Source organism: Triturus cristatus, chromosome 5_2 (genome assembly GCF_964204655.1).
Source record: "Triturus cristatus chromosome 5_2, aTriCri1.1, whole genome shotgun sequence".
Taxonomy (NCBI): Eukaryota; Metazoa; Chordata; class Amphibia; order Caudata; family Salamandridae; genus Triturus; species Triturus cristatus.
The window spans coordinates 378134551-378146649 of record NC_140588.1 but is presented as its reverse complement, the minus strand read 5'-3'; positions in this window follow the sequence as shown (position 1 = coordinate 378146649).

The following is a 12099-nucleotide window of genomic DNA, read 5'->3' as shown; positions in this document are numbered from 1 at the left end:
TCCAGATGCTACGTAGTTTGCGGTTTGTGTGCTGACATCTGTGTGGACATTCTGGCTTGCCATGAGGGTGTCTCCTCAGTGCAGGTATGCCTTTTTACGACACAATTGCAGGCCCATTAGCTTATGCATTGTCCTGGGTTTGGACATGTGTGCCACTCCACATGACAGGCAGTGGGTCAGATGTGTTGCCAACTGTGTCATCAGGTAACGGATGGCCATGTGACAACTGACATAATTCAAGTTGTTAGTCAAAAGGTATTGTACCTTGGCCCTCACAACACTTGTCAACAGGTCTTCATGTTTTAAATGCTTTAATTTGATGTTTTGTTGTTAAGAACAATAATGTGCCTGCATGACAGATGTCTCCCAAGGAAGTGCACAACAAACCACCTTTACACTTTCAGGGAACACGCTGGTACATTTTAAAAGAAGGCACTGTTCTAATGAGACTGTTTTTCAGATTATACATATACATGTTCCCCCAGTGTTGTGGAATTTGGGTAAGTCCTTGGTTGTTGGTGATACCAACTTACGAGTGTCAAGTCATCAAGACCTCTGTGGGCCCATGTATATGTACTTTCTGCAACACCATTTCTTTCTAACAGTGGCTTCTTTAAAGAAGGCTGCCAGCTTCTTCAATGACTGGGTAAATGTAGTTTTGTGTGCACCTCCTTGGGAGCCATCTTTTATGGAGGCACATGTGTGTTCTGTTCACAAAATGGCACATTCCCACATTCTGACCATGTCGATTGTGTAAAGTATTGTGATTCCCAAGGGACCAACACTTTTTCGTTTTGTGTTCCAAAGTACTTACAGGTCTCGGAGTGTGGGGACACCTTTGGTATTGAGGTGTGTTACTTTGCCTTGGGTGCACCAATACTGTTTCTTTCAGGGTAAACAAGAGGTGGCATGACTTCATTGTATTGCTGTGCTCACCTGTTCCCAGACACTAGCTCCTCAGTGTATTTCTCATTCATGTTTTGGGCTGGTGTGACCTATTTTTCCTTGTGTCCAAGTGGCTTGGTGGGTCTACCAACTGGGGAGTACAGGGCTTACATATGTGCGGAGTAATCTAGCTGTTACTCATGATGCATTGTCTGATATGCACTGTGACCTATTGATTTTGTACTCATGTGTCAGATGTATACAGGTGACGTATGTTTTTCTGTATCTTCACCTTGCCCACAGCATTATCATTGGAAACCGAGGGAGACACCTGCACGGACCTGGATGAGGGACCCAGCACCAGTGCCACCAGTGCTGGCGAGTCTGCGGGAGCCAGTGGCACGGAGGGCGAGGGGAGTCAGTCGGAGGGCCTGTCTGGTGGCGATTCCAACTATGACGCAGACGGGTCAGAGGCTGACCTCATCGAGGGGGCGGAGGCTGCTACAACACCTGGCAGCAGCCCAACATCTGTCCCCGCCTCCTCTATTCCCATCACTGCCCTCCCAGTTGCTCCGGTCCCTTCTGTCCGTGCAGGGCCCCGCAATGTCCCCTTCAGGACAGGCACCGCACCCCCTGCCCCTGTCCCCCCTGCTGCCCTCAGTGCAGAGTCTGTGGACATACTGCAGCAGTTGCAGGTAGGGCAGGCATCAGTGCTGACTGTCCTCCATGGCCACACCACACTGCTGACACAGATTGTGTCGTTCATGGAGGGCATGTCAGCAACAATGTCTGAACAACGCAGGTTTCTGCGGTCCATGGACTTCCCTGATGGCAGCAGTGACTCATCTGCAGCGCTTCGTCCCCCCTACCCCATCCACACTTCCCTCTCCCATACCTGTCCCATGCACACCCAGACATTCCCAAGCACACACCCCACCAGACACAGGCAGCACACCACCAACTAAGGGCAAGCGCACACCTCCTGGCACGCACACTCAGGGGGATGTAGGCACACTCACTGGGTCTGGGGCAAAAAGACGTACACGCAGCCACAGTCTGAGTCCGCATGCCTCACAACCCAGTCCCTCCAAAAGCACTCCCCTTGGCTCCCCTGCCAAACTGACACCCAAAGAGGTAGACATGGATGAACTGCCCATCACCCCCACTGTGACACCACCCCGAAAGCGGGCGAGGAACTCCCCGGGCAGGGTATTTGAGTCCACCCCCTCCCCCAAGAGCGCTGCACCCCATCCCTTGGCCACCCCCCCTCCGTTGGCCCTGGGGTTTCTTCCAGTGTAGGGGTTACCCTGGATACCCTGGCAGCAGTGTGGAGCGCCAAGCTCACCTCCACCTTTGGCGCTGCCCCACCCCCTGTGGTGGAGACGTCCACCCCTACACCCACCACACCTACCCTTCCCCCTCCTGTCCCTGCGGTGCCTGGTCCTTCCCCACATGATGCCCCCCCCGGTCGACGAACCAGAGGGTTCCACTGTGCAGGCAAGCTAGGGGAGACGCGTGCCCATGTGTCCCCCCAAAGACTTCTATTATGGACTGGCCATTGGCCTTTGTATATAGTGTGATTTCATAATTTCTTTTTTATGCTGAATAAAGCATTTTATTTTTACTTTGAACACTATTGCAATTCAGGTATTGATGTTGGTGCTGAGGCTCCAGGAGTTGGTGTTGTGGTAATGTGTCATGGTTCTGAGAAACGTTCTAGTCTGGTGGTCATGAGGTGGACCATGGTATCTGCGTGCCATCACAAGGTCTCTGCAAATAATCAATGGTAGTGTGTGTTATTTTGGTTTGGAGACATTGTCCCAAGGAGTGTTCCTTCCTCTGTGGCACCTGACATCTTCCCTGCAAGGAGTTGCGCAATTGTTGTGCTGACCTGTGTCTACATTTCCTTTGTTGGTGACGGATCCCTTCAACTATGGCCATGCCTGCTCAGCAATGTCTCCGGCTGCATCATCTGTGCCGTCCTTGCTAGTCACTGTACTTGTGTATTGAGTATGTTGAAATGCCTTCATGGAGAAATTCTCCCTTTTCAGCACTATGCATGTGTGTACTCCCGGCCTAGCACACATATGGTACTTGTTCTGCAGGGTATTTGGGCACCTGACTCACAATTGTGGGCATTGTATCTGTGGGAACTCCACCCTATTCCTTCCATGAGAGACAACGTCTTGGTGGCTGGCCCAGCACCTGTACATTCCCTTCAGTCCTGGGATGTGCGTGACAGTGTGTGTTCCCTTTGGCTTTCTTAGTTTAGTAGGCAGTGACATGACTATACAGTCTTGTGGCATGATCTCAGTGTGTGTATTGTGCTGCATCTGCCAGGGGTGGGTATGCATGTGTTATTTGTCCTCACACCCACATGTGGTGTGTCATGCAGTGGGGGAAAGACATCCATCCTCCTGGGAGTGGGACACTGCTGTCAGTGATGTGTTGTTATGGCACTATCATCATTGTCCAAAGTTAGGGATGCGTACATACACTAGGCCTGGGCTAAAAATCCGTTCCGCTCGTGGAAATTGCGATAATTTGACATTTTCGCATTCCGCGGAGAGCGAGAAAATGTCAAAATTTTCGCAATCCGCATTTTACCGGAAATGTATTGCTTGCTCGCGCTGTAACATAATACATTCTCGCGTGCGCGTGATCGCCTTACCTAAATCCCCGCGTTCGCTGACAAGTTTTCCCGATCCGGTCGCATTCTCCATGAGATGTTGGATTGTTGGTAGCCATTTGCGCTGTCTCGCAACAGTTCGCGCCCGCAGTAACATCATTCGTCGCGCGATCACGTCTTTCTTCTCGTGATCATGCACCGCGAGACAAGTGAAAACAAGATGGCTGCGCCCGCGAGCAACTGCATGGGTAAGTTGGCGAGCCGCGACCATGCATAAAATACCGCGAACGGGCGGGAAGAAAACTTCCGCATCTTCGCGATATTTCCGCGTGTTTGCGGAGATTTTTAACAGTTTCGCGATAATTTGCGAAAGTGAATTTCGCAAATTCTGCCCACCCCTAACATACACCCATGGAGTTGGGGTCATCTGATAATGATGTACACCCCCCCATGTCTCTGTCCACTGCTGGTAGTCCTCTGCACCCACCCCTCATATTGCAGGCCACTGCTGGTAGTCATTTACACCCACCCCCATGTCTCTGTCCACTGCTGGGAGTCCTCTACACCCACCCAAATATGTGTGTCCACTGCTTGGAGTGATATGCACCCACCCCCATGTCTCTGTCCACTGCTGGGAGTCCTCTGCACCCACCCCCATGTCTCTGTCCACTGCTGGTAGGGATATGCACCCACCCCCATGTCTCTGTCCACTGCTGGGAGTCCTCTGCACCCACACACATATGTCTGTCCATTGCTGGGAGTCCTCGGCACCCACCCCTCACATGTCTGTCCACTGCAGGGAATCCTATGCAGCCACCCACCCACCCCCTTGGTGCAGTACACTGCTGTCATGGGCCTACACACACACACCAATATAAAGGTAATATGCTGCACCAGGCCGTAGGCCAACATTCATGGCGTACGCCTGATATCCCAAATGTACTGGTGCCGTAGGGGTACGTGTGATACGGACCGTACCCCTGCATTCATAGGGTGTGTATGGTCCGTGCCATTCGTACCCCTACGGCCCCAATCCAATAGTGATACGGCCCGTACCCACACTATGTATGTGTGGGTGCGGTCCATATCACTATAGTAGTGGTGCCGTAGGAGTACGCGTGGTACGGCCCATACACACGCTCTGAGAGTGTGTGTACGGTCTGTACCACGCATACCCCTACAGCACCACTACAATAGGGATACGGACCATACACACGCTCTGAGAGCGTGTGCACGGTCCGTACCACGCGTACCCCTACAGCACCACTACAATAGGGATACGCACCGTACACACGCTCTGAGAGCATGTGTACGGTACGTACCACGCGTACCACTATGGCACTACTACAATAGGGATACGGACCGTACACACGCTCTGAGAGCGTGTGTACGGTCCGTATCACGCGTACCTCTATGGCACCACTACTATAGTGATACGGGCCGTACACACGCTATGGATGTGTGAGTACGGTGCGTATCACTATTGTAGTGTTGCCATAGAGGTACGCATACACATCCACTTCCGTTGTTGCGGGACGCGGGGATTGGTGGACACGCCCCCCGGAGTGACCAGACCCTGGAGGTAATGTATGTCCTCAATATTGTAGGTTTTAATTTGGGTAGGGGGTATGTTTCCTGCCCCTCACCCCCCCTTGGCCCCTGGGTGTTGTTCTCACCTTCTGCGGCGTATGCGTCGGGTTCGGTGCACCAGGTCGTAGGCTAAGAAGGCCGGGATAACACGTAGGATGGGGTCCATGGCTGTCCGTCGCGTACCGGGGCTCCGTTTTCGCGTCGGACTCAGTTTTCCGGCATTTTTTGGCTGCCGTAAAAAAATAGCTGTACGGAGTGACGTAGGGACGAATCGTACTTGCTGGCCCAACTCCTGCACTAAAGGCACGGAGGTATAGGGCGATCAAGTGAGGGAAGGGAAGGAAGGGAACAGCGGGGAGTAGAACCTGTAACGAAAAAATACACAAAGCAAACTTATATCTCCTGTACGTAATGCTACTCTCATTACTTCTCGCTAACCTCAGACCCGTCTGTGGGCTATACCTCTGGAAAGACACCGCCTTTCAGCCTATGCCAACATTAGATTACCAACATGCATTTTGATTAGTCATTGAAAACATTGATATAGGTTCTGAGGATATAGTTTTGACCGGAGCGTCAACATACAGTCCACAATATGAGGTACTAGCAGAGGCAAGAGCTTTAACGTTTATACAAAAACAACCTGCTCAACGTCTGAAAAGAGGGGGCTCCCTCTATCCGTTCCTTTAGAGACCCAAAATATGACAAACTAATACAGATGAACTGATCCCAGTTCTGACCAGAGTAATTTGCTAAGGTACGAAAGTCTCGTTAGTGGGCAGTACCTCTCTTAAAGTACAAAGTCTCACCACCCCCCTACTTTCGAGACATATCCTTTTTACTGCAGGAATGGAAAGCGGGGGTGTATTGTCTTGGCTGAAAAGTATGCTCGATATACAAAGCTAACACGCGCCCCAGCGCTTTGGCAAAATGTAACTTTACACTACTGGGAATCCTGCTACCTGCTCTCTGGCAAAGTAGCTTTAAGCGACTGGGAATCCAGCTGCCTGCTCTCTGGCACGGTAACTGATCCTAAGGGTCCAACTCGGTTCTCTCCTGTCCGAGAGAATGGTGCACTTATCTGTACTCTGGGTGCCTCCTCCGAAATGCTTCTTCCGTCGAATGAGAACCCGCTGACCTGTCTCCTGAACGCTCGCTTCTTCTCCGTGACCTCGAGCTGTTGCAGGCTCCACGAATTCCTTTCCGACCTCACAGGTATAACGCCATTGCTCGGACGCATCTCCCACTGGCTCGACGACGGACGTGCTTCCTCGAATTACGCACAGCGTCAATAGGGCGTCTCTTCGTTTTTGTAGGCGTGACTCCTCCCCTCCCGAACCGTGGGCAAGCTGGGAGTTGTAGGCAATGCAGGCGCGCGATCCCAGCGCTCGTGCTCCCTGCTTCCTGACAGTAGATCCCCCTGCCCAGCGCCTCCTAGAACCGGGCTTGTCAGGGTGCCGTTGATAGAAGGACCGAATCCTGGCCGGGGCATGGACGTTCCGACATGGCACCCACGAATCCTCTTCTGCCGTGTATCCTGCCCATGAGACCAAGAACCAAAGACTACCACCTCGGTATTTGGCATCCACTATTCGCCGTACCTCGTACTCCTGTCCTTCTTCCGCAGAGATTGCCGGAGGAGCCTTCTTCACACCCCCCTTGGCCGGCTTCAGGAGATTGCAGTGGAATACTGGGTGTGCGAAGAGAGCCTGGAAGGCGTAATTTGTAAGCCACCGGGTTAATCCTTTTTATCACTTGATACGGACCGATATATCTGGGGTGGAAAACACTCCTCAGTTTGAAACGTATATTTTTGGTAGACAACCATACCATGTCTCCTTTCTTCCGTTCTGGTTGTTAGGATTAGGTTCTCTGTTTGTTCAATGAGTAAACCTGAGGTAAGCGGCTTTCCGTCCACCGCCAAAACTTCTTCGGGAATCTCCCTAGCCACCTTTTGAATACCCAACTGTTCCACCAACCCGGTATGTATGAAATTTCCTGTTGCTCCTGAGTCCAACATGGCTTTCACCTGATAAAGGCTACGGCCGTTGTCCAACCACATAACCAACTCTATGAGTCTTTCGGTATGTCCCTGTTGCGTGGTAGCCAAAGAAGGGATTCTCCAGAGTTTGCCCTCCGGCGTCTCTGGAGCTTCCGATGAAGCTGGGCCCCCTTCAGGACTGGTGACTGCTGCTATATTTTTCCTATAGCGATTGTTTCCCCCTGGTTTCTTGGGCCTAGCCGGGCATTCTCGAACATAATGTCCTTTCTTCCCGCAATACATACAGAGCCCCTGAGTTCTCCTGCTCTCTCTTTCCGTACGAGACAACTAGGCACGAATGGCACCTACCTCCATGGGTTCGGGTGCCAGGTCGGTACCTGCCGTCTCTTTCTTGCCTTTTTCTCCCCTAAACCTATCCCCACCTCTATCTGACATGCGCCCATCTAACCGTAGAGCCAAGCTGATCAGATCGGCACATGTACGCGGTTGAGGGTCTATGCGGGTATGACATCTTTTAACTCATTACAAAGCCCCTGGTAGAAGAGTGACATCCTTTTTTCTTCAGGCCAAGCGGCTTCTGCCACCAGCCGATTAAATGATGTCAAGTAAGTCACCAATTCATTTCGTCCCTGTCTTAGTTCTAACAACTCCCTGTCTGCACTGAATGTTGTCGTGCGTAAGTCGAAAACTCCTTCCAGAGCGACCCTAAACTCGTCCCAATCGGACAATATCGGATCGTTGTTCCTGACCAACGGCACTGCCCAATTGGCTGCATCTCCCGCCAAATAAGAGATGGCAAACGCCACTCTTGAGTGGTTGTTTGGAAAGGAGGATGGTCTGCAGGAAAAATGCATCAAGATCTGTGTTAAAAATACCTGAATTTTCTGGGGGTCTCCAGTATAGCGTTCAGGGTTGGCTAATGGAATGGGTGGGGGCACAGTCACATGAATGGGATTAGATCCTGTGCTTACATTAAAGGGGTTTCTAGACAACCTGTCTACTTGATCTCTTAATGCAGCAGTTTCTACTCTGGAGGCTGACAGTTCCTGCTGAACTGCTGCTAGTGCCTGCAAAACTTCCTCCATACTGTGGCCCTATAGCCACCCCCCGAACCGGGAGGAGTATTAATACGTGGGTGCGTAATTCTGTCACGATCCGTCCACGGTCCAGTACTCCTCAGGATTCGAGCGATGCCATATGGTATCCACCTCTTGATATCCCCAACTCCTGCACTAAAGGCACGGAGGTATAGGGCGATCAAGTGAGGGAAGGGAAGGAAGGGAACAGCGGGGAGTAGAATCTGTAACGAAAAAATACACAAAGCAAACTTATATCTCCTGTACGTAATGCTACTCTCATTACTTCTCGCTAACCTCAGACCCGTCTGTGGGCTATACCTCTGGAAAGACACCGCCTTTCAGCCTATGCCAACATTAGATTACCAACATGCATTTTGATTAGTCATTGAAAACATTGATATAGGTTCTGAGGATATAGTTTTGACCGGAGCGTCAACATACAGTCCACAATATGAGGTACTAGCAGAGGCAAGAGCTTTAACGTTTATACAAAAACAACCTGCTCAACGTCTGAAAAGAGGGGGCTCCCTCTATCCGTTCCTTTAGAGACCCAAAATATGACAAACTAATACAGATGAACTGATCCCAGTTCTGACCAGAGTAATTTGCTAAGGTACGAAAGTCTCGTTAGTGGGCAGTACCTCTCTTAAAGTACAAAGTCTCACCACCCCCCTACTTTCGAGACATATCCTTTTTACTGCAGGAATGGGAAGCGGGGGTGTATTGTCTTGGCTGAAAAGTATGCTCGATATACAAAGCTAACACGCGCCCCAGCGCTTTGGCAAAATGTAACTTTACACTACTGGGAATCCTGCTACCTGCTCTCTGGCAAAGTAGCTTTAAGCGACTGGGAATCCAGCTGCCTGCTCTCTGGCACAATAACTGATCCTAAGGGTCCAACTCGGTTCTCTCCTGTCCGAGAGAATGGTGCACTTATCTGTACTCTGGGTGCCTCCTCCGAAATGCTTCTTCCGTCGAATGAGAACCCGCTGACCTGTCTCCTGAACGCTCGCTTCTTCTCCATGACCTCGAGCTGTTGCAGGCTCCACGAATTCCTTTCCGACCTCACAGGTATAACGCCATTGCTCGGACGCATCTCCCACTGGCTCGACGACGGACGTGCTTCCTCGAATTACGCACAGCGTCAATGGGGCGTCTCTTCGTTTTTGTAGGCGTGACTCCTCCCCTCCCGAACCGTGGGCAAGCTGGGAGCTGTAGGCAATGCAGGCGCGCGATCCCAGCGCTCGTGCTCCCTGCTTCCTGACACTGACTCCGTACGGACGTCGCGTACGCGCTGTCCAGGATCAGACTCTTTTTTTTTTATAGTTCTTTTTATTGAATAGAGCAGACCATAAGCATAACATCCATATACAATATCCAATTTATGTTGACATAGAATTACAAAAAAAATATATATTAAATAGCCTTTTCCCCCACATTCCCTTCTATGTTCCTTCTTTCCTTCCTTCATCTTACTAAGTATTATAATAATCAATGATCTCAACCATATTTAAGAAGGGACATAATGTGCAAAAACAACTACAATAAAGTGCTGTCGCAAAAGATATAATATCTATAATAGTGTGCAGCAATTGCAAAAAAGAAAGTGCTAGTGCTTCTCGAGTATAATCACTTGAGAAAAGTGCTGGTGCATCTATTTGAAAAAACTGCTACAATTTTCAAAGAGATATAATTCAATTTCCTATACTTAACCATAAAATGCCACAGTAATACATATAGTAACTTTTAATAATGTGGAAAAATTGCAAAAGACTAAACAAAAGTTTTGATATTTCGCAAAAATGATCCCAAAAAAAGTGCTAGTGCTCTTATTTGCAGAAGCTACTACAATTTCAACAACACCACCAAAGCATTGTTCAATTCCCTTTTGCTTTTTCCAAATCTCTAAAATACTTCCAATTTTTTTCAAATTTCTTAATGTCCCCCACCCAGCTTGCATAAGCTTTTTCAAAATGACAAGTTCTTCTCATTTTCCTCCACCACTTCAAATGAGAGGGAGCATCAGTAGACTTCCAATTCTGTAGGATTACGGAGCGGGCAACAGTACAAGAGATAAATACAAAGGTCTCTTCGGCCCTACTCAATATTGTTCTATTTTTAGAGATGCCGAACAAAGCCGATTCAGCCTCGGGCTGAATATTCTTGCCCATTGCTCTTCCTAGGTCCGCAAAAATTTCTTTCCAGAATGATTCAATTTTCGGGCAAGAAAAGAAAATATGATGCCAACCACCATGACCATTAGCAAGACATCTAAAACACTTATTTTCAACTTCCGGGTATCTGTTCCCCAGGCCCTCCGGAGTTAAATAGGCTAACCAGCGAGATAACAAAAGCCATCCTTTTGAAGTTAGCCGCACGTAATGATTTAATACCTAGATGACAAATCGTTTCCCAGTCTTTGCATAAAAAGCTACATTGTGTCACGTGGTGTATTTTTCTTAGGTGGCTTTCAACCAGTGGCATTTGTTTCTGTCGGTGTAGCAACCTATACCAATTTCCTATGTCCTTCATTTTGACCCCTTAAAGGGCTACCGCTAGTTCAGATGGAGAATTAAAAAGGCCATGCATATTCCTTATGAAATATACGATTTGTATATATTCAAAAAATGAAGGTCTGTTCGGGCTGTTTGCCCTGATCATCACCTCTTGCCATGAAATCATTCTATTCAGAATAAAAAAGTGTCTTAATTCTTTTAGCCCGCATTTTTCCCACTTAATTAGATGGTTTTTATTCAATTGGAGACCGAGATCAAAGCATTCCCTCAAACTCAGATATTGCATGCCGGAGGAGTCTGTTTTTTAAAAAAGAAACTGAAGTCTAAAAGAATATTCCCTTACAGTCTTATATCGTTTTTTTTTGGGATATTTGGAAGTTTTTAAAAATACTTGTAGTTGGGAACCATTTTCCTGTAACATTTTATCTAAAAAAAAGCTATCTCGCTTATATGTCGAACCCATCAGACCCGCCACTATGTCTAAAAAGGCGGCCTCATAATATATTTTCACATCTGGTAGGGCTAAACCTCCCTGTGCAGTACATAATTGTACTATTGGGAGTTTAACCCTAGACAATTTTCTCCCCCAAACAAAACTTCTAAATATCGCCTCTATTTCTTTAAAAAAGGAGAGATTAATTTTTATAGGAATATTGCTAAATAGAAATATGAGCAACGGTAGTATCGACATTTTAATTAAAGATACCCTGCCCACTATTGAAAGGGGTAATAAGAGCTATTGATCAAAAAGTTTCTTAATTTTATCTTTCATTCTATATAAAATTTGGTTCATACAACTGGTGGTATTGAGAGTTGATGTAAATTCCTAGATACCTAATCGGATCTTTGTTGGCTGCTTGTGTCCGCAAACCAGATGGAAGACAATTTAAATCGATAATCAATGCCAGTATTTCTGTTTTATTAGAATTTATTTTGTAGCCACCGATTTGCTCAAATTCTCTAAATTCTCTCAACACCCTCTCTATATTTTCTTTATTAGGCATCAAATATAAAATAATGTCGTCTGCATACAATTTTAGTTTGGACATTCGGGGGACGGGGGATCGGATAGCAGCATTGTTTCTTATCTTAATTACTAAAGGTTCAATAAAAAAGGTAAAAAGCAACGGCGAAAGAGGACATCCCTGCCTAGTCCCTCTATTTATTTTTATTGAACCAGCTGTTTTCGTATTAATAAAAACCTGGGCCGAGGCCCCTTGATACATGTTGCGGAACATATCAACAATCTGGGCAGGGAATCCAAATTTTCCTAAAGTAAAAAACAGGGTATTCCAATTAACTAAGTCAAAAGCTTTTTCGGCATCTACTATAACAATACATACCGGAGTTAAGTTTATATTAAAATAATCTAGAGCTTGTATTAAAAACTCGGTGTTT